The sequence below is a fragment of the Centropristis striata genome, chromosome 17, assembly GCF_030273125.1.
Source record: "Centropristis striata isolate RG_2023a ecotype Rhode Island chromosome 17, C.striata_1.0, whole genome shotgun sequence".
Lineage (NCBI taxonomy): Eukaryota > Metazoa > Chordata > Actinopteri > Perciformes > Serranidae > Centropristis > Centropristis striata.
Window position 1 is genome coordinate 1,125,191 of NC_081533.1, and position 23,673 is coordinate 1,148,863.

Sequence of the window (23,673 nt, forward strand, 5' to 3'; positions counted from 1 at the left end):
TGGCAAAATGACTCAACAGCGCCCCCTGGAAAGTCAAGAAAATGCAGCCCCTTGCACAGGAATGTCGTAGAGACACGAAATTTGGTACATACATGTACCATGGCAAGACGCACCAAAAAGTCTCAAGAACCAATACCCTAAAAGGTACAGGAAGTCGGCCATCTTGGACCGAACATGGCGTTTCCTGCTGTTTTTGGCCATTTGCAGGCCGCATACTTTAACGAACTCCTCCTACAGATTTTACCTGATCATCTTCAAGCTTGGTCAGTACCATCACAAGGCCTTTGGGATCAAAAGTTATTGAAAGCTTTATCGACGGTCACACTATGTGGGCGTGGCATGGCGGCAAACTAGGGCATCTCGCCATAAAACACGAGATCGTCATAACTTTCCCATTCTTTGTCCCATCTGCTCCAAATTTCTCATGCTTCATCATAGCCCAGGCCTAAACACTTCTACATAACATAAAGCCCCGCCCCTTATACTATATCCACGCCCCCATTAATCACAGGACCACATTGCATACTTTAACAAACTCCTCCTACAAATTTCATCTTATTGCCTTCAAACTTGGTCAGTAGCATCACAAGGCCTTTGGGATCAAAAGTTATTGAAAACTTTACCTACGGTCACACTATGTGGGCGTGGCATGGCGGCAAAATAGGGCATCTCGCCATGAAACACGGGACTGTATAACTTCACCATACATTGTCTGATCTGGCCCAAAATTCTTACACGTGATGAGGGTCCACCTCTGAACACACCCACATGTGAATATTGACACACAGTCATAGCGCCCCCCGCTGGCTACAGGAAGTCACATGTTTTATACTTTGCCCTAGCAGTAGGCTTCACGTAGGGACACGAAATTTGGTACACACATGAATCATGTGGAGACGCACCAAAAAGCTTCTTGGACCCATACCCTTATGCTATATCCACGCCCCCTTTCATCACATGACCACCTTGCATACTTTACATAACTCCTCCAACAGATTTCATCCCATTGACTTCAAACTTGGTCAGTACCATCACAAGGCCTTTGGGATCAAAACTTATTGAAAGCTTTATCGATGGTCACACTATGTGGGTGTGGCATGGCGGCAAAATAGGGCGTCTCGCCATAAAACACGAGATCGTCATAACTTTCCCATTCTTTGTCCCATCTGCTCCAAATTTCTCATGCTTCATCAGAGTCCAGCCCTTAACACTTCAAAATAACAATATTTCATAAAGCCCCGCCCCTTATGCTATATCCACGCCCCCTTTCATCACATGACCACCTTGCATACTTTACATAACTCCTCCAACAGATTTCATCCCATTGACTTCAAACTTGGTCAGTAGCATCACAAGGCCTTTGGGATCAAAAGTTATATAAATCTTTACCGACGGTCACACTATGTGGGCGTGGAATGACGGCAAAATATGGCGTCTTGCCATAACACACGAGATTTGATAACTTGACCATACATTGTCCAATCTGTCCCAAATTTTACACACGTGATTAGGGTCTAGCCCGGAACACACCCATGTGTCAATATTGACACACAGTCATAGCGCCCCCTGCTGGCAACAGCAGGTAACTTGTTTTATACTTAGCCTTTGCAGTAGGTTTCACGTAGAGACACGGAATTTGGTACACACGTGCTTCATGTGGAGACGCACCAAAAAGCCTATTGGAACAATACCTCAAACCCAACAGGAAGTCTGCCATCTTGGTTTGAATATTGCACAATTTATGTTTTTTTCCCATTTCCACCTCGCATACTTTAACGAACTCCTCCTACAGATTTTATCCAATTCTTTTCAAACTTGGTCAGTAGCATCACAAGGCCTTTGGGATCAAAAGTTGTATAAATCTTTACCGACGGTCACACTATGTGGGCGTGGCATGGTGGCAAAATATGGCTTCTCGCCATCTAACACCAGACTGGATAACTTGACCATACATTGTCCAATCTGTCCCAAATGTCACACACATGATTAGGGTCCAGCCCGGAACACACCCACATGTCTATATTGACACACAGTCATAGCCCCCCCTGCTGGCTACAGCAAGTAACATGTTTTACACCTACTTTGAGCTGAGTAGTAGGAGACACGCGACTTTGTATGCATAGGGACTGGGCCCACAGCGCCGCGCCTGACGTGTCCTCCCGTGACGGCTCCTCCCCCGACGGCTCCACTCTGCGAGGGCCCGTTCAGTACTGCACGCAGTCCTAGTTGTTATTGATCCAGTCCACCACCTGAGTCATCTCACTGGCTAAATTCACATTTAAATCATCAAGTGTTGCTGCTGCTAAATATATAGTGGAGTCATTGGCATACATTGAGATATGAGCTTTGCTTCACATTTATGATGTCAGAATAGCTTCCATTGAAGTACACCATTTGCTTTCTCTTACTTAAATAGCTGTTGACCCAGAACAAAGCAGACTGAGTGAAACCATAACATTTCAGTTTTTCTAATATTAATTCATGATTAGGAATGTCAAATGCTGCAGACAAATCCAACAGGATGGCACCTATAATGTGTTTCCGTTCCATTTCCTGAAACCCATCATAGCAGTTGAATGTTTACTGCTATATGCATGTTGAAAATTGGTCATTAAATTATTTTGGGCAAAGCGAGACTGAATTTGTTCATCTACAATTTTCTCCATTATTTTACTTAGAATCGGAAATAAACTAATGGGTCGACTGTTGGTCTCAGACAACGGTAGTGTATTATTTTTTGGTATAGGCACTTCTTTGGATATTTTCCATGATTGTGGACACTTGATTTCCTTGAAGCATTGATTAATAATGTTTGTGACCATAGGTGCAATTAGTGCAGTAATAGGTTTGAGGAGTTTACCATCAAAGTCATCAACTCCTGGAGATTTATCCTCACATGTCATCAGCATCAGTTCAATTTTAGTAACTCTAACTTGATTGAATTCCAAACTACACTTTTTGCCTTCCATAATCTCTGCTATTAACTGAAGAGATAAGTCTATATTATTGGACCGTAAGCTGACACTACTTTCCAATTTATCTATTTTTGTCATTAAGAAGCTGTTTAAATGATTTGCTATGTCTACTGGCTTTGTGAGAAAACCTCCCTCAGTTTCCTCTTAATAAATTGTTCAAGGTTTTCCATAAGTGTTTGCTATCATGTTTGATTTCATTAATTCTATCTTCATAATACAATTTATTTTTCTTCTTGTTAGTTTTGGTTACAAAGTTTCTTAGTTTACAATAAACTTGCCAGTCAGATTTAAGACCTGATGAAATTGCTGACAATTTTGCTTGATCCCTTTCCTTCATCCTTTTAGCTCTTCGTCCAACCATGAGGTGTTAACATTTCTAACTGTAAACTTTCTTACTGGTGCATGATGGTTGCCATAAGTATTCTATTGAAAGCTAAAAGTGCTTCCTCTGTATCTTGCATTGAGAACACCTCTGACCATTCAGCATTCTTGATATCTTCCTTATATTTGTCTGGATTGAAATGATTGAAAGATCTTTTCTTTAATATCTTAACACCAGGCTTGGGAACTTTTGTTTTCCTTACGATAGTTACAAGGTTATGGTCGCTACAACCTATAGGGACAGATATGGAGGCAGAACAAACCTCAGGTACATTTACATATATGTGATCAATACAAGTAGCAGCTCTGGTGCCATCACCCTTCAAACTTATTCAGGTGGGTTTCTTTACAACCTGCTAGAAACTACGAGCAGCACCATAAGTTTCGTTTTCATTGGACAACAAGAGGAATTCCAGTGTACATTCATATCACCCAAAAAGTACACTTCATGATTAGTACTACTCACATGATAGCATACCACAAATCCTGTCTAAATAGCAGCTATTAGCATTAGGGGGCCTGTAACAGCATCCTAGTAATATTGGTTTAAGATGTGTCAGATGAATTTGTAACCAGAGTACTTCAGTATCAGATGTCATCAGGTCACCCCTAACTAGAGCAGGTATATGACTTTGAATATAACAAGCAACCCCTCCACCATATGAATTCCTGTCTTTTCAAAGAATTTTATATCCATTTATCATCAATGATGAATCCTCAAATGTACCGTCGAAATGAGTTTCTGACTGATGTGTAAAGTATTTACCAACAGTACATCAGCAACTTCAGTCAATTTATTCCTGATACTGCATATGTTCAGGTGGGCAATTCTAAGCCCTTTCTTAGGCAGCTTATCAAACATTACCAATTAAACCTTCCAATTTAGAAAACCCATTATCATAGCAAAATTACCAACTAAAATTACATGCTGCAGCCGTAGCATAAACACACACTGACATGCACACATATAACAAGCACACATACACAAACACATGAACACACACCCACATCTATTTGTCCTTCAACATTGTGCAGCAGCCTAGTGACTGTGTTGAAAAATTAAATTATAATTAAGTTTGCCCCTTTACCTCCCATTTTAGGGGGAAAGCCTACCGAACTAATTCTCTCCTTGCAAAACAAACGTATATTCATTCAGTAACTCTCGTACAAAGTATTCTTGATATTCCTTGTTTTATTGTGGTTTATAATATTTTCTAACGTGTCGTGGTTCTTTTGTTCCTAATAACTAAAACAATAATGCAAACATTATTCCAAAGGCCAACATCATTGTGCCCTAGATTGAAACCAAGGGAAAAAAACAACATTTCATTAAACCACCAATTATTCACGAGATTGGACTATCTCTCCTGTTCAACTTTTCACAGAGTATCTTCAGACCATCAGTCTCTGTTTTTATCGCTGCCTGTTCTCCGGAGGGCACCGTCCGTTCGTCATGCGCCCTACTGTGCGTTCCCATGATGCTTTGCGTTTGGAGCGCCGCGGTGGCCTCAGTCGCCGTGTTGAACACCTGCTCCCCACCATTAGTAAACACCTTCAGCCTCGCTGGATACATAAAGTGAGATTTTATTTTCCTTTCACGTAATTCCTTTCGTATCCCGGTATACTGGCTCCTCTTCTTCATTACTGCTGCTGAGTAGTCTTGGTTGAAATAAATCCTCTCATCAGCGTACATGATCGGGGCGCTCTTCTTCTCCCAGACCGCTTGGAGAACTCTCTGCCTTGTCTGCCAGGTTAAGAACCGGACAACTATTGAACGAGGTGCCTCTCCACATCCTCTGGTTTCTTTTGGAGGGATCGGTGCTCAGCAATTATGAACAGTTCGTTCCCAGGAATGTCCAGCTTTACAGATATCAGCTCATCTAAGAATTTCACCATATCCGCTGCCTCAGACTCCTCTTTCACCTGGTGAATCCTAATATTGTTCTGCCTCGATTTGCTCTCAAAATAATCAAGTTTCTCAGCCATGAGACTTTGTTGTACCAGAAGATGAGTCAAAATTTCATTCATAGTTGGCTCTTTATCCTCCAGATCGCTGATTCGTTGTTGCACGGCCGAGATTTCTGCTTTCGTGCTTTTAATCTCTGCCTGCATTTCTTTTACTTGCAGCGTTAACTTAGCTATTTCTTGTTTCGTTTCGCCTGAGTGCTTATTGAAATCAGCACGGAATGCACCAAGTTCAGCTTTTATACTCAGCATCAAACTTTGTAGGTCAGTTTCTTTGTTCTCCATTTGATCACCTGCCATTGTTTTCGGCAATTGTTTGCGCTTCCGTTTCATTTCTGCCTTGATCTGTACAGGTTTATTCTCTCCCGAGTTCATGCCACCACTGCACGTTTGATAAAGTTTTGCAACTTTCAGTCTTTACTCTGCATTTCCACAGGGTTTTTTCAAAACAAATTACAGCTCAACACAGCCACTGTCTCTCCGCTCCGCTCAGCTCAGCCGTGCCTCAACAGGTATGACAGGATGTAATGATTTTAACTCCTGATGATGTATAAAGGCAAATATTTTTAATTAGGGACAGGTCACATTACTTTGGGAATGTCTTGGTTTGAGCTGCTAGTGTCCAGCAGCAGGTTCTTTGGTTGTCACCATAACAGGAACCAATGACCTGCTGGACACAGTGTTGATCAGCTCAGCCAGTCAGGACCCGTCAGTATCTACACAACTGCATGGTGTTCATCACCATGGCAACTCCTTAAAAGGAGGAAGTCCAACCCCATCACTTTTTTTATAAGGTCACCTTTTTGGCAGAGATACAGAGTGAAAGAGGGAGACAGAGGAGAAGACTGGCAGGAAAGGGCTCTGAGCAGGATTCCACCTGGACTGCCTGCTGACTTCTGTTATTCTGGAAACAGATTTTTATCCTGTGCTGTAGATCTCTCCTGAGCAGGAGGAAGAGAACAGATGATCATGTTGTGTTGTAGCTTGCAAACAAATTGAAGCTGTTTTAAAATGGATAACAGAAATGGAGTGTAATAAATGTAAATGTAGTGGGAACATTGCTATAAAGATGCGTTCTGTAGTCAGTGATGAACTAATGTTGGAAATGTGCTGCAGTCCAGTTTGATTCACTGGATTATAGTTAGAGAGAATCTTTTCATTCTGTGTCTGGTGTCTTTTACCTCTCTGTTTCTCTTCTCTCTCCTCTCCAGACTCTGTCAGGCTGGTGAATGGGACCAGTCTGTGCTCAGGCAGACTGGAGCTGAAGTCTGACCAGTCTAACCAGAGCTGGTCCTCAGTGTGTGAAGCTAACTTTGACCAGCAGGATGCAGAGGTGGTCTGCAGGGAGCTTGGCTGTGGGGCTCCTTCAGTCCTCCAGGGGGCGCTCTATGGAGAAGGGGAGGCTCCAATGTGGACCAAAGAGTTCCAGTGTGGAGGAGATGAGTCTGCTCTCCTGGACTGTAGAAGCTCAGGCTCAGATAGAAACACCTGCTCACCTGGCAGAGCTGTTGGACTCACCTGCTCAGGTAGAAGAGGAGCTGCAGCTTTCATTTGGTTCATTTCTGTTCTCATCAAACTCACTTTATTCTTTTACTGATGACTCTCTTGATTGTGTTCAGAGCCTGTCAGGTTGGTTGGAGGAGACAGTCGCTGTGCAGGAACACTGGAGCTGAAACATGAAGGAGACTGGAGACCAGTGGTTGACTCTGTCCGGACCCTGAAGACAGCAGCAGTTGCCTGCAGAGAGTTAGACTGTGGTTCTGCTGTTTCTGTAGAACAGAGAGAGGAGTCCTCAGACAGATCTGTGTGGATGATCAGACCTGACTGTGTCCAGTCTGGATCTGCTCTGAGGGAGTGTGTAAAACGAGGTTTTTCCTCTTACATTGTGAATCTCACCTGTTCAGGTAAGCCCATCAGTGACATCATCTATGACATCATGAATGACAGAAATGTTTCCAGTGAGTTCCTTCCTCTGTCACTGTGACAGTCAGTGGTTTATAATGGACTGGACTGTAAACATCCCAAAGTGTAGAGAAGTGTTCTTGTTTCTGGAGACATAGACTGCTGAGCTTCACCTGACAGGACACACCTGGAGGAACCTGTCTGCTTCAGCCAATCACCTCTCTGTATTTAAAGACCTGTTTCAGCCAATCACCTCTCTGTATTTACAGACCTGTTTCAGCCAATCACCTCTCTGCATTTACAGACCTGTTTCAGCCAATCACCTCTCTGTATTTACAGACCTGCTGCTTCAGCCCAACATCTCCTGGTCCTCCTCCATGGATGGGGTCTCTGAGGCCCAGCAGCAGCAGCATCAGGAGGAGTTTCGGGTTTTCAGAGGCTCCACCTTCACCATCAGCTGCTCCATCCAGCCTCAGTACCCAGGAGGCTCCTTCCAGCTCTCCTTCACCTCCTCCACCTCAGCAATCAACTACACCCAGCCAGCTGTCAATCACTCTGCTGACTTCCTGTTTCCTGCTGCAGAGCCCGCCCACCAAGGAAGCTACAGCTGTGTTTATCATGTCCATGTTTTCTCTCAAAACTTCTCCTCTGAGAGCCGTCAGCTCTCTGTCTCTTTTGTAGGTGTTAGGGAATAATAAAAAATAGCAATAATCACATTATGACTTTTAGCAAGAATGCTGCTAAGAAAAGTATTTGGCTAAGTATAAAACACATTTGTATGCCAGGCACAGCACACAGAAATAAGGAGTATCAAAAGAAAGGACATACTGATAACGCTTTGCACATCGCCACATAATTTGAGGGCAAGCAGATAAAAAACTGAAGCACTCTTTGTGCTCCAATTGAAGGCCACAGGCCCAGGTGGAGATTGATACTGACGAACGCTAGACAAGATACAGTAGTGTGCTATTAGCTTTTTTCCTTCCACAGGGTGGTGACCTGAAGCTGAAGCACCAAGAGGCTAGGACCAGCCTGCGTGCCAACGTAATGGGCAGGCTGAGTCTAAACCATGGTGCTGCCCCAACAGTTTTGACCAATCAGATAGTTGCACATTCATATTATAAAACTCTGTGAAAAAGTAAGTTAGGCATCCTTTTCTGGGAGGTGGTTACAGCTAACTGCTTAGCAGCCTGTGATTTCTGAACAGAGAAGGTCCATGTACATGCTCACTCTTTCATTATTGTCTCAAATAAATAGTCAAAAGGATTTTACTCTCCTCTCATCTGTTGTGCAAAAAAACGAACTCTAACATAAGTAAGCTGAAAGTGTACATGCAGGTTTGTTAAAGAAGATTCATCAAACAGACTGAAAATGATCAGCTGCCAACAGAGTTCATGCATGTTGTTGTTTCTGCATGTGACACTGGCCCTCATTTATCAAACGATCGTAGAAACGAGAGCAGATCTGAGTGTAGATTTTGTCTTACACCGTCACAAATAACAACAGGGGCAATATAGACTTATTACAGAAATACGCAGCGACAGAGATTCATGAAATAAAAGTACTTATAGTTATAAACTCAAACAAGTTCAGTGAATATTTTACATTCGGAGCACAGACTTAAACGTTTTCACAACTTTTTGGTTGAAGGAGGTAAACAATGTTTTAAGTCAGTTTTAATCAAAAAGAAGAGGAATTTCTCAGAGGAGGAATTTCTCAGAGTCAGAAAGTGAAACACTGACGTCCAACAGCTGCAACAACAAACTGGTTTTGTTTGGCAGCAGAAAAAGTGAAAAGGAAGGAAATCAGTGGTGCTGTCAGCAGAGTAGCAGTGGAGCATTCAACTCCTGGTGAGGTTGGAATATTTAACTCATACATTGTGATATATAAAGCCTAAGAGAGATATTATTCACTTCTTTACATTAATAATGATTCTGTCCCAGTCAGAGGAGCTGAGGCTGATTGAAATGTTTCTATTGGGTCAGAACCGCTGGTGGAGGAGACGCTGACGCTCCAGTATCAGAGCCAGATAACAGTAAACAGCAGAAGACAACAACATTTAATAGCCTCTGCTAGTATTCTGGTTAAAGAATTTCACGGTCGCAGGGTGTATTAATTTTTAATAATGTTTTATTAATAAATGATATAGCTAAAACATGCTTTGGTTTGTCACCATTATAAAAAACATGGTTTTATCAGCTCCAGGCATCGATACAATAGCCTAAGATCAGTTCTCAGACTCAGACGTGTCGACTTCATGCTGACTCAAATTTGTTTACACGAGCTGAGAGCAGACTGAGATCCAATCAAACCACCCGCTCCAAATTGCTAAATGCCGAGCCTTGTGTAAAAATGATCGTACGTCCACTTTACGTTCACTTTCTGGCGTACGCCCGTTTGATAAATGAGGGCAACTGTGACTCCTGTCATTGTGTTACCCAGCTCAAATAGTAACCAAACGTATACAAAGTGTATAATGACAACAGCAAACACTGAACTGTAGGACAGAGCATGTTTGGTTACCAGGATAACTCTGGTTCTCTGAGAACTGAGTGAGATCTGTCCCAGCAGCCCTGAGCTCCTAACTCGCCATTTTCAAGAGGCGTTCCTCCAGCGGACAGAAGCCAGAAGATCCATCACTCAGAGCTCAGAGAACCAGAGTTATCCTGGTAACCAAACGCTCTCTTTCCAACCTCCCTCACTGTCTCACTGTGTGTGTGTGTGTGTGTGTGTGTGTGTTTGACCAGATCCACCAGATCCACCAGATCCGAGACCTTTTATCATCAGAGCGGTCGTCCTGACGCTGATTCTGCTGGTGGCGAACATTGCCTCTTACTTCTATTTTAAGGTACTGACACTCGTCTGTTGTTTAGACCGCCGACTGAAATGAAGCACTCTGTCTGTTTTTTTGAACTGAAGAGAGCAGGAAGTGACATCTGTGTGCGCCATGTCTCTCCAGACCCACAGGGTCCACAGGGTGCAGAAGCCCCGCAGACGGGAGGACGTGGAGCTGGATTATTATAACCTGGGTGTTCCTGCAGCTGAAGGAGGGCCGACTGAAGAATAAGGAGCTCAGGGAGCAGAGTAGCACCTCCAAGCAGCTCGTCTCACACCCACATGGATTTATATTCACAAGTTCCCTTCAATATTCAGGATTTGTTACATTACATTATGATGAAAAGACCACAACATGTCCCTGAGCCTATCGGTTCCTACAGAAGACCTAAAAACACCTCACTAAAGTAAGAGGTGAGAGCAGGTCTACAGAGTCCAAGCAGCCGGCACGATTCAAAGCAAACACACAGCGACCCAGGCCGACCAGGAACAACCAGCAGGATCATGTTAAATATCTAAACACTGTTAGTGCGGGAGGCTTTAAGAGCCCCGGCTCTCTGTATTCACTTGTTTTGAGTCTTTTCTAAAAACCAAGTCTAGAACAAAAGAACCGGGGCAGTTTACCATTCATTAAAAGAACACAAGAAAGGATCACAAGTGCCAAAAAGTTCCTAAAATCACAGTTTTCTTCTGGGTGTGGGACCCACCCAGACAACAGGTTGGGCTTTGTCGCAATTGGTCAATTTTGTATGGTGACTCAGTAGCCAACCCATACTGGACACCTGGTGATATTTCATTTAAAAACTAGACACCTTCCCTTTCTACTTAGTAGAATAGTTTTTAGGTCTATGGTGTCTTGTACGTATGGTTAATTAGTACGACATCTTGAAGCTAACAGACAAAGTGAAACTTTAAACATCAGAACTTCATCTAGTCAGTGAGGTATGAACTTTATGATTTAACTTTATGTCTCATTTATTGCTGTGAGTAAGAGCTCGGCAGCAGGAGTACATTTAGCTCAACAAGAACCATAATAATACAAAAAAAGAGACAAAAACAACAGAGGTAATTTTTATCAGAATTGACCTATGGCTAAGCCCCGCCTCCTCCACTCACTCGGACAAACAGTCAACATTGGGTGACAGGCACGATGGCAGCTGTCACAGTAGGACACATTTCACAGGAGGCAATTGATTAATTTCGGAGACAGATAGATTATAAATCATCTCGAAGTCACCAAAAGGGCCTTAACTATGCATTGGAGGGTTAAATTAATAATTTTATTGTTGAGAAGGTCGATGAAAAGCTTCAGCTTCAGGCAAAAATGTACAGGTCACAGTGTAAACGTGATAAACTGCATCTCGTTGCCATCAATGGTTCATGATAAAATTATATACAGGTCTAAGTTGCATACGTTTCCAGGACAACAAGCCTTTTAACCATCTTTACCCAGAGTTCCTCTCTGTTAGTTTGGTGCTACAGTATTTACATGAATCATTCAGCACAACATTGCTAACATTTGTTATCTCGGTTATTTACAGATAAGTTAATGAAGGTAAGCTCCAAAAGTTAACGTTAGTATAACTAGAGCCCTTTGGACAACAGCTAACAATCATGTACGATAGCCAAAGTACAAAAACTAGCACATAACAGGCCAATGAGCTCCCAGCAAACAAAGTGACATGATGTACAACGCAGCTAGAAGCTAACTTTAGCCTAACGTTAGAAAGGGTTAGGCTAACCTTAGATAACGTTAGCCTAATGTTAGAAAGGGTTAGGCTAACATTAGCTAGCTAACAGATGTAGACATCCTTGTTCATTTTATCACGTTTAGTTGGTGTTGTGGTCTACCATAACTTTCTCCAGAGCAGACACTTATCTGGGTTGAGATGTGGTAAATGGTAGTAAATCCCCCCGTGGCCTCTCAGGATACCTAGTGTCAGAGTTGCATGTACCCCATGAACACCGTTTGACCATTTTAAACTTAAAGTGTCAAGAAAAAACATATAAAAACAATGAAAACGGACTAGCTCCAATGCATTTCAATGGATGTCGAAGCAGAGAATTTCCCAGTGTATTGGGTTAGCTATGCGCACTGTGATTGGCTCATCTCGTTTGGGGGCGGGGCTTAGCCATAGGTCATCAGGCTGTCAATCAGGATTACCTTCTTTTTATCACAAAGGATTTTACTGATTTCATCAGTTGAGTTTAATATTGAATTAATATTTCAATTAGATTTGTTTTTTGTAATTAAGATTTTGCTTTTTTCATAAGAATTTTGTCTACTAATTTTTCTTCATCAATTGCATTTAATTAATTGTGTTTTTTTGTGTTATACTTCAGGACATTGTATCATTTTTAATATAATGGGTTTGTTTTTTTTAGGATAAATGGGTTTTACTTCTTTTTTATTTTAACTTTGATCATTTTTTGTACTTCAGGAATTTAATTACTTATGTGAATAAGACATGGAATTTTATCATTTAATTAGAATTTGAGTTATTTTGGCTTCATGAATTTACAAATTCTATTTCAAATTTCACAACATTTTCTACTTTGTAGTTGATGATGAAGAGATTTTAGTGGAAGCCAGTGGAGTTAGGGTTTTTGAGATGATGAGCAGCAGAGTTTTGGATCATTTGAAGCTGATGGAGGAGCTTGTGAGGGAGACCAAAGAGGAGAGAGTTGCAGTAATCAATGTGGGAGGTGACAAGACTATGGACAAGCATGGAAGTAGTGTTGTTTGAGGGAAGGGAGGAGACAGTTGATGCTACATACTTCATGAATTTTCTATATTTTTTTAACATTTGTTTTCTATGAAGTATTTTGCTTTTTTTATTTTAAATTTGGCTCTTTTTGTACTTACAAACATTTACTTTTGTGACTTTTGTGTGTGAGAATTGGAATTTTATCATTTCATGAGAATTTGAGTTATTTTTGTACTTTGGCAATTTAATAAATTATTTGAAAAATATTGTTTTTATTTAATAAGAATTTAAATTCATCTTGTTGTCAGGATATTTTATATGAAGGATTTTGCTTATTTCATCAAAACTTTGCCTATTTTTTTTTTGCCAAAATGTGGTCATAAGTTGTTTGTTTGCTGGAAGCTTGGATACACAGAGAGATGAAATGATGAAGATCACTGTAATAAATGTATCAGCAGCATCGACTATGTACAAACAACATGAATCACTTTAATAAACAGATGATTTCATGTGCTTGTGAAGAATCTGTTGTATTGTTTCTCTTCGTTAGGTAAAGGGCAACAAAAGATGATTTCTCCTGGCCGACCTGTTCAGCTGCCAACAGAAGCTCCACTGTGACGCTGTTATCCAGCAGGACCGTCCTCACTTCCTGCCTGCTAGACGGAGATGGCGTCTCAGAGAACGCCATTTCTCCAGAAAACCACCTGACAACCCCCAACTATGGCAACACAACAACACTTTAGCAGCTAAAGATCACAACAACACTTCCACCTCTCCGTGTGTCACATTCTTCCGCTCTAAGAAACTCACATTTTTCAGCTTTGTGCTTTATGCGTTTCACATTTTTCTGCTCTGTTTGACTCAAGTTTTTCCAAATGCACGTCTCCTTTTTCCGCTCCATGTGCCTGGTGATTTACTAGGCTAGGCAACATGGCTGAACAGAGAGAAATGTTGCTCTCCCACTTGGGTCCAGACTGAAATATAGCAACAGGTGTGTGTGTGTGTGTGTCTGTGTCTGTGTGCGTGTGTGTGTCTGTGTGTGCGTGGTGGTCCTATAGGCCAACCAGCTGCAGCCACACACACACACACACACACACACACACACACACACGGGGGTGGAGGTGAGATTAAAGGTAGAAATGAGCGAAGGTTTGTTTCCACTGCTCATTATATGAAACAATCATTGACAGAATGGAGGAGGAGGAGGAGGAGGAGGAGGAGGAGGAGGAGGAGAGACATATTCTATATAGACACACGTTCTTTATTTAATCTCTTCTATCTTTTAACAATAAAACCATAATAGTTGACACATGTTCTACATCAATATATGACAGTAATAATAATAATATTATAATAATAATAATAATAATAATAATAAAATATATTCAGTTTATCATTTATAACTTCTGATAATAAAAGATTGCTCTCACATTGCAGTTTTTTTGTTGTTGATAGAAACCAAATAATGTCTGAGGACCCGAACCAAACCAGAGATTAATATTAATTATTTTAATACGGAGCATGAGACGACTTTCTGTCATTCATGGACACATTATGATCTAATATGTATCATGAACCGGCTCATAGATCACAACAAGGGAGACCACACATGTATTTAAGTTATGAGGAAATAATGTTTATTAGATTAATTTAAACAACACAAAGAAACTTAATGATGTGAGTCAGTAAATCAGTGGTGAGGTGTGAGCAGGCATGCAATTCAATTATACTGGAAAAAAATAAAAACAAAAGTTTCAAACTTTTTTTTTTTAAATAACAAATAAATACAAATAAAATAAAAAATAATAATAAACAATTTGCACAAAAACCCTGTAAAATAATACAGTAAATTTCTGTAAAGTCAACTTTTTCTTTTTCTTTTTTACAGTATAACAGAGCATTTTATTAGTAGTATTACATGTGGTATTATTACTGAAACTTTATTCTATGACTTCATGTGAATTATTGTCCTTTATTCTCCCACAGGCTGCACTGTTTGAAGCTTGATCATCAGAAATAATTACATTTTTCTTTTGTTTTTTGCAGTGGAAACTCTAACAATCGTGTTTTTTCGGGTCGTTTTAGTTTAACTCAGTTAATCTTTCCCATATCTGTCCAGTTCATCTTTAATAATGGTGGCAGTTTGTCAGGTGTGGGACTACCACACTAAGGAGCCAAATCATTATTCAATTCCTTGTAAAGTTTTTAGTCAAGTTTCAGTGCATGGATGTTATTTTTGTACAATGAAGTTAATTGTTAAACTGTAAAATATCCTGCCATATTTGAGGGTTCATTGCCAAAAAGGTTAAATTTCAAATATGTCGATATGGGAATTTTTTTTTCTCCTTAATATCGTCATCGGACCCAAAAATCCAGTATTGTATTTCTAAAGATATACAATCATTTCTCATCAAGTTTTTTAAATACACAAATAACAAATACACATTGTACATAAAATCAGAGGCAGCAAACTACATCAGTAACTTGCTTTTACATTCTAATGGTCAAGTATTTACATATTAAAAGCTGATCAACACAAAAAACACTCTGAAATCTGGTCATCTTTAAACATTTTAACATGTTTAAGACACAATGTGATCCTACAACTAATCTGAATATGTAATCTACAAAAATACAGACTGTATGATAACCTGTGTTGTGTTTTTTCTTTCCACAACAAAAGATTTTTTATCATAATTATGGGGAAAATGCTTTGTAAAGCTGTTTTATCAGAAAAACAACAGCCATGGTGAATAAATGTTCACGTTGAACCAACAGGGGGCGCTGTGGTTGTTACTCCCAGTTGCAAACTACTCACGAGGCTTATAATGGTGTCTGGAGGCAGCCCTCGTCTCACCAGTTCTTCTTTAATCTGGAGAAGAAAAAACAAGAGTAGTGGTGAGACTTTCAGATAGCAAACCTGCAGCAGGTGCAGTTATCTGATGCTTTGATATGTGATTAGAAAAGAAGAGGCTTACCTGTGCTACAACCGTACTCCTGATGTAGTCGTCAGACAGTCGAGTGGAAGAGAAAAGCTTCATTCTCACAGCTAAAACAACTAGAAGCACAGAGAGTCAACATGTCAATTCAGGCCACAATCAGGATCAAACTGACTCACTACAACAATTCCTATGGGGAAATAGTGAAAGGGCCACTACTGCCGGTGTGTGGACACTATGATGAGATTCTTCAGAGATTTATAACAATTAATACTAGTAAGGTTATGATACTATATAATATACAAGGAGCACACCTACAACAAGCATTCCTTTACAAGTATTTATTTATACAGCAACCTATGACCTTTAACCTCAAAATGTGTGTGTGTGAAACATGTGTATTTGGAGGATGTGTGCACTCTTACCCGTGTGTGTGTGTGTGTATCTGTAACTAATCATATCAAAGCATCAAAGCATCAAAGGCGTGCGGTCGACCAATCAGAGCAGAGCAATCAACGGAAATTAACAGCTGTGGAATCTTCTGGCACAGTGACAGCAGAGGTGGACAGACTGGAATTTCTGGCCTCGAACAGAAAGCATTTTTGGCAAAACCATAATACCTATCATTGATCCGACTTCACTTTGAGCGTCCTGAGTTCTTCCTGAACGTCTACATATGTTTTTTGTGAAGAAAAATGAAAAAATAGCTTTGTTAGAGCAATCTGAAAAACTGTTAAATATGCTTTTCTACAGAAATCTTGCGTTTTTAATATGGGAGCCAATGGGGCTGTTGGTGGTGTTGGTGGATCATATGTGCGTCCTACGCCCAAACTATAACTCTGACAGCTTTACCAGAGGATTGTGAGGGAGAAGACTAATTTTCCTACGTTTCTATGTATAAATTATTTCTGTAGAGTGGAAGAAAAAATCCACAGTATAACAATGAATGTGCTCGATGCTCCACACTCATAACCAGGGTTAAAACAGGTTCTCTGTCTTATCTGTTTAACTCTTTTTTTTGTCAATTCAAAAAAAGCCAGTCAACACGGGTTGATCCCAAGTTTTGGAAGCACACTCACTCTGCCCTTTACATTTAACAATGTATATGTCCATTAACTTAAGAGATGACTGCTTAGTCTATAACGTCACCACTCGTCATACTCACTTGTGTTTGAGACATCGTTGTCAGCTGTTGTACCTTCAGGTGGAGCAACTGTTGTAGTTGTTGTAAAAGAAACACTTGGTGTAGCGATGTTTGCTGTTGTTGTTAGTGGTGGAGTTGTTGCAGAAGGAACAGTATTTGTAGCTGGTAGGGTTGTTGTAGTGCTGGTTGTAGTTATTGGGGTAGTTGTTGGGAGGATGTTGGTTGTAGTTTGAATGGTTGTTGTAGTTGGTGTAGTGGTGGTTGTAGTTAGTGGGGTAGTTGTTGGGAGGATGTTGGTTGTAGTTTGAATGGTTGTTGTAGTTGGTGTAGTGGTGGTTGTAGTTAGTGGGGTAGTTGTTGGGAGGATGTTGGTTGTAGTTTGAATGGTTGTTGTAGTTGGTGTAGTGGTGGTTGTAGTTAGTGGGGTAGTTGTTGGGGGAATGTTGGTTGTAGTTTGGGTGGTTGTTGTAGTTGGTGTAGTGGTGGTTGTAGTTAGTGGGGTAGTTGTTGGGGGAATGTTGGTTGTAGTTTGAGTGGTTGTTGTAGTTGGTGTAGTGGTGGTTGTAGTTAGTGGGGTAGTTGTTGGGGGAATGTTGGTTGTAGTTTGAATGGTTGTTGTAGTTGGTGTAGTGGTGGTTGTAGTTAGTGGCGTAGTTGTTGGGAGAGCTGTGGTTGTAGTTAGTGTGGTTGTAGTACTGCTTGTTGTGGTTAGTGGGGTGGTTGTGGTAGTTGGTGTGGTAATGGTTGTTGTAGTTAATGAAGTAGTTATGAATGGAGAAGTGTCTGTGGTTGTAGTTGGTATGGGTGTTGTACTAGTGGTTGTAGTTGGTGGGGTAGTTGTTGGGAGGATGTTGGTTGTAGTTTGTTGGGTTGTTGCAGTGATTAGTGCTGTAGTTTGTGGGGCAGTTGTTAAGGTAACAGTGGTTGTAGCTGGTGTGGTGGTTGTAGTTAGTGGAGTTCTTGTTGTTGGAATGGTTGTTGTGCTTTGTATGTTTGTTGTGGTTGGTACAATGATGGTTGTCGAAGCTATGGGTGTAGTTGTTGGTATAGTCGTGGTTTCTGTTGTAACTAAAAACAGAAATAAATATTAAAGATGGATTTGTAGTCAGCTTTATCCATGAAAGAAAATAAAAAATTTAAGAACAGGGAAGCGAAAGGTTCCACTCACCGTTTCCAACAGTCACAATGACACACCGTAGCTCAGAGTGATACTTGACTGAACTGTAGAGATAAATCAATATGGTAGCTTATTCACAACGTATTGTCACAAGTTATTTTTAGATATTTCAAGTGAGAAATTCTTTCTTTCCATGCACACACTCACAAACACACACACATACAGGCACACAGAGCCATAGACACAAACACACACACACACACACACACACACACTCACACTCACAGGTACATATCTTCTCACAAGGATGCACAAACACACACTCACAGGTACAAATGCATGCACACACAGTCAAACTTGAAAATTAGGCCCTAGTTTTGTATATTTGACTAAAACTGACCAATAATAATCTGTAAATCATATATAAATGTGTTGGTCATGAGTTGCCGTAAAAGGTGAATAAAAAAATTGTGAATAATTTTTTTCTACATGTCCTAAAACCAGTCTGATGTCATGGGGTCCTTTTTGACCACAGGTCTGATTTTTCTAACTTTTTTTTTGCTGTCATCCAAAAATGTACAATTTTTCAGAACAAAAGTTTCACTAAAAGTTGACATAACCTACTCTGTGCATTCCCATCAAGAATTTTTTCCCCTACTATTACTATTAAAAAAAAAAATTCAGGTTTTATTACTTTTTTTTCTCTCTAAATGAGGCCTAATTTTGTATATTTGACTAAAATTGACCAATAATAATGAAAAAGATATGACAATTATTTATCAATGTGTTGGTCATGAGTTGCCTTAAAAGGTGAAAAAAAAAGTTGGTAATAATTTTTTCTACATGTCCTAAAACCAGTCTGATGTCATGCGGGCCTTTTTAACCCCTGAGGACAATGGAGTCAACGGGAAGACTAACAAGGGTTAAACTGACAGTATATTGATGTACGCATTAATGAAAAAAACGTATTTGCCAAGGGAAATTCCACATTGCTATGGATCATAGTGTTTATTGGAGAAGTTACTGACTTGTGAAGTGCCTGGATGACAAAACAGATGGGGTGGCTCTCTCCATCTTCGTCCTCAGACGGCGTCCAGCTCAGGGTGAACTGTCCTGTTCCTGGCGTTGCCTCGATTGTGTTGTGCGGCCCGCTGAACAGCAGCTCATTAATCCTTTTACAAACAGAAGCCTTTCTCAATCCACCCCACCCACAATTTTACACTTACATTTACATTTAGTCATTTAACAGACGCTGTTATCCAAAGCAGCCAACAGAAAAAGAGAAACAATCAAGGTATAGTGCGATAAGAGCCGTTAGTGCAGCAATAAGTGCTAGTGACAATTCTTTAAGGAGTAGAGTTGTCATGTGGTGCTAGGAGAGAAGGTGCTCTCTGAGGAGTGTTTTCTATTATGTCATAAACGGAACTGTCAAAACAATCACATGGCATCTGACACATCTTTCTTTGGAAAAGTGTTTCCTCCATACGAGTAATTGCTGGAGGATTTTTGGGGCGTGACATTTCTTGTTGCATCAAAGTGGTCTAACCAGTTAACTCTGAGCTTGGGAAACTACTTTTGAAACAACATGTCGTTTATACATAATGGTTTTTTGTCATGTTTTCTATTTGAACAAAATGATTAAAACACCACCAAGATGTAGTATATCTCTAGTTAGAAATGAAATACAGTGCTTGTTCACATTAGATTTCTTTTCCGTTTGACTTACGTGGAGGTAGTTGCCTCTGCTCTGATGCTGATTTCCAGGGTTTGACCGACAAGGATGTAAAGCTGAGCTCTGTTAGCTGGGGTTGGAGACAGGAACTTGGGCAGGTAGACTCCCTCTACACAGGATGGCACCACTGGGTCCACTGGAACAATACAAAAAGAAAAAAGCTTTCCAACGATTGCAATACCAGTCAGTTCATCCATCAATCATCTGGGCAACCACTTTCCAGACTACAATATCTTGGTTGACAGTTGGATTGTCATGAAATGCTGTACAGACATTCATAGTGCTCCAATAATGAATCCTAGGAACCTGTTCAATATCATAGACACTGTGGACTGTGTTGAAAGAAATTTGTCATTGCCATGTTGCTGCCAAAAGTAAGAAATCTTACCCCTTAAAGCAAACTGGACAGGTATTTTACTGATCGCATCGTTGGTATTTCTGGTTGTTGACGCTCCATTGGTGTCAGTCAGAGTAATGCTCTGCCTGGGAAAGTCCTCCATCACCAGCTGTACGATGTACGCGCCTTGGTTACTGCTACTGGTGGAGGTGAACGACAGAGCGCAGGACTGCAAGAGGACAAAAAATTACATGTGGTCAAATTAAGCATTTTCTGTCAAGCAATGACAACCCAGTAGCCAGATTAAATGCTGGTCTTGTCCATCCCCCAAACTAAGATAACTTAAACGTGTGAATACCATCGATTCAAACATGTAAAAACCACAACAAGTTATAAACATGTGACATTGGAAGCTTTAGGGGGTAGGCATCAAATCTTGTTTGAGTTGAGGTTAAAGTAACAGGGTTAAATAGTGCTTAAAAAACATTTAGAATGCTAAAAACCCTTTCGCTATGGTTAGACATCAAAACCACTGGTTTAAGGTTGGGTTAAAATAACAACATAAAAGAAACATTTAAAATACTAAAAAACCTTTTGGTTAAGTTTCGTCATCAAAACCACTGGTTTAGGGTTGGGTAAAACAAACGTAAAAAAGTTTAAATACTAAAACTAATTGGTTTAGGTTGGGCATCAAAAACACTGGTTCAAGGTTGGGTAAAAATGACGGTTAGACTTGAAGAAAACATTTATTCCAGACATAACTTCCAACAACAGGACACAGAACCACTATGGCACTCTAACACTGGTGTTATTCTGGTTTTATTCCTGCTCAGCATGTATTCATACGCTCAGCGTAAACTTGATACTAGGAATGTGTATTTGAGGAACTAAACTTGTGTCACCATTGACCACTAGGGTGAGATTTCAGCTATGACAGGTTGATCATATAAGCTGATAATATATCATATATGTTGACAACTCACAAGAAATATTATATTAGTTATGATGGGAATCTAATGGTGTCGTCTTCAAGCAGGCTACTCACTGACGAGAGGCTGAGAACAGATGGCTGCGAGCAATCGCTACACTCCGACAGTGCTATGCTGCCGTATCTGCATCTAACCTCGTCTCCATCAGGGTCAAAGGCCAACAGGTTGAAATCTCTCAAACAGTTTGAAGGAACTCTGAGAAAGAGAGAGAGGAACTGTGTGTTAGGTCTTGTGCCAACTAGCTGCTGCTTTGTCTAGACAAAAGTATTTATTAAATGTCAAATCCCTAGTGAGTGTCAGTCAATTGGAGGCTGCAGGTAACCTGACTCACTTGTTCCGCATTGTTTCACAGGGGAACTTACTGCTCACGCCCTTTCTAATTTAAGCAATTGAGGATTTTTTTTGTCTTGGCATTACAAGTTCAAATCTAGTGTTAATACATAAAATGTATACAATTCACACTGCAATACATACGTTGTGTAAGTATGAATAAAAAGAAAGGAAGACGAACCTCACAGCTGGCAGGACGGTGGTTTGGGGAGATCTGTTGGCTTGGCCGGTGTCCGACCGGTTCCTCAGTTCCACCAGAGTCACCGCTTTCCAACCACTAATGCTTTGTCTGTTATCTATCCAGGCAGCACTGTCCAACCTTTAGTGGAAGATCATCAGAAAGTTATTTTTTACTGAGCTGCAAAGAACCTGGTGGTTTAAAGGGTTCGGCTTCACCAAGATAACACAATGACTAAATTAAACAGATTATACACATTTTTCAAATGTAAAATGTTTCTGTGAATTTAGGCTGCAAAACCACTGACCTGAGTTGAGGGTAAAAAAGACAGTTTAAACAGCAAATAAATGTACCTGAATGCAGAAAGTTACGGGGGTGACGGGAGCCACAGAAGACATCAAAAAAATATATAATTACTTAGAATAAAAGGTGATTACATTTTTTTTTTTAAAAACACGATTCACAAAACGTGAACCACGGAAGTTAGGTTACTGTGATATCCGCCATTTAAACTCTGCATCACCATCAATCATTACTACAGCAAGATGTTCGTGCAGGACAGTCTAAAATGTAAATATGAGTCGTATTTTGCTGCCTGTTCAAACGCCTTTTATTGACATTTTTCAGGGGAGACCAGTCTGGAAATCAAGTCACATATTCTAAATGCTTTTGATTCCTTTTTTTAGTTAGTCTCTTTTTAAGACACTAACTAAATGGATACTTTGTTTATAATATAATTATTCATATTATTTATTCATATTATTATGCATTTAATTTAATGAATTAATTCATTAATTAATAATTCTGGCTGCAGAGAGCCCCATCAACATGAAGCCATGGCAGGGAGATGCCAACAAACATGATGGACTGGAAATTATAATACTATAATTATTTTTGATGTAAAATCCCATAACTTGTAATGTTCTGTTTTATGAAAAACTAAAAGTACACAGTGAAATAAATAAATAAAGGCACTTACTGTATTCATAATACCACTAATTTAAACTGTAAGGGAATACAGCTACTTATATATTTTTGTTAAATACATAATCTGGTGTTCCCTATTGTGGTGCACTCACGTCAGCTGAAAGTTAAGGTTGCCAGAAACCTGCCGAGTCATGATTCCCTCTCTCTGGCACCACTCTGAGCCACTCTCCTGGTCCACGTTCTCCAAGGGAGAACTCACGAGAGTCCCACAGTCGACCCCACTGGGACAGTCCCATGTGTCAGAATATCCACATTCTTGGAAGCTGTTCTTATAGCGAAGGACCACCTGTGGTATCACAGGTTTTATGACATTAATGATAACATCCGTTTGCTACTTTGAGACAAACATTTGCATCCTGAAGAGATACAAGACTTGATCAAATGATCCTGGTTCCATTAAACAACAAACCTACGAGAACATAAGAATATTAATTTAGGGGCAAACATTTTATCCTACATAATATTTAAAAGATAGTATCTTTCATCTAATTAAATCAGATGAAATTGAGATGATTAAGCTATAAGAAATGTATCTTTAGCTCATAGATTTATGTAATTCATGCCATTATTATTAATGCTTGTGTCCAAGCAAATGAGTTAGGTAAATCTAATCTAGTAGGTAAAATAATTTCAATTTGAAAGAAATTTGTAAGAAAAAAAGTTTTTAAAAAAAACACTTTAAATACACAGAATTTATAAAGAGTAATTATTATTATTATTACAATGATTATTATCATTATTACAAATTACAAATCAGCTGTAGACATCCATACAGTATATAAGATATATATCTTTTGAGCATATATTGCATTTTTCTATTTCTACTTGTCTAAGGACTTAAAAAGCAGCATTTACTGCTTCAGCTCCAAAAAAACTGCTGCCATCTTTTAGTTTCTGCTCATTGATTTCACCAGGTGATTATTAGATTATAAGGAACCTGTACGTACCGTGACAGATCCAGCTGCGTCTGTGTTTTTTGGGTAGTAAGTCATCACCGTCCCATAGAAGTGAGAAGCCTGAACGCTGCTGACCAGCAGCAGCAGCAGCAGCAGCAGCAGCAGCAGCAGCAGCAGCATCATGGTGGATCAGAGGATAAACACCAACACTAACACATTTATACTCATAACACAGACTCTGATTCACTCTCTCTCCCT

The 23,673-nt window shown here is 40.0% G+C and overlaps 1 long non-coding RNA gene and 1 pseudogene across 1 annotated transcript; one reads left to right on the forward strand and one right to left on the reverse strand.

The window, feature by feature from the left end:
* The window catches only part of LOC131988994 (scavenger receptor cysteine-rich type 1 protein M130-like), a 912,635-nt pseudogene that overhangs the window by 678,381 nt on the left and 210,581 nt on the right, over positions 1-23,673 (reverse strand).
* LOC131989008 (uncharacterized) lies at positions 9,909-13,290 on the forward strand. Its single transcript, XR_009395916.1, has 2 exons — positions 9,909-10,071; positions 10,183-13,290. It is a non-coding gene; the product is annotated as an uncharacterized LOC131989008 (long non-coding RNA).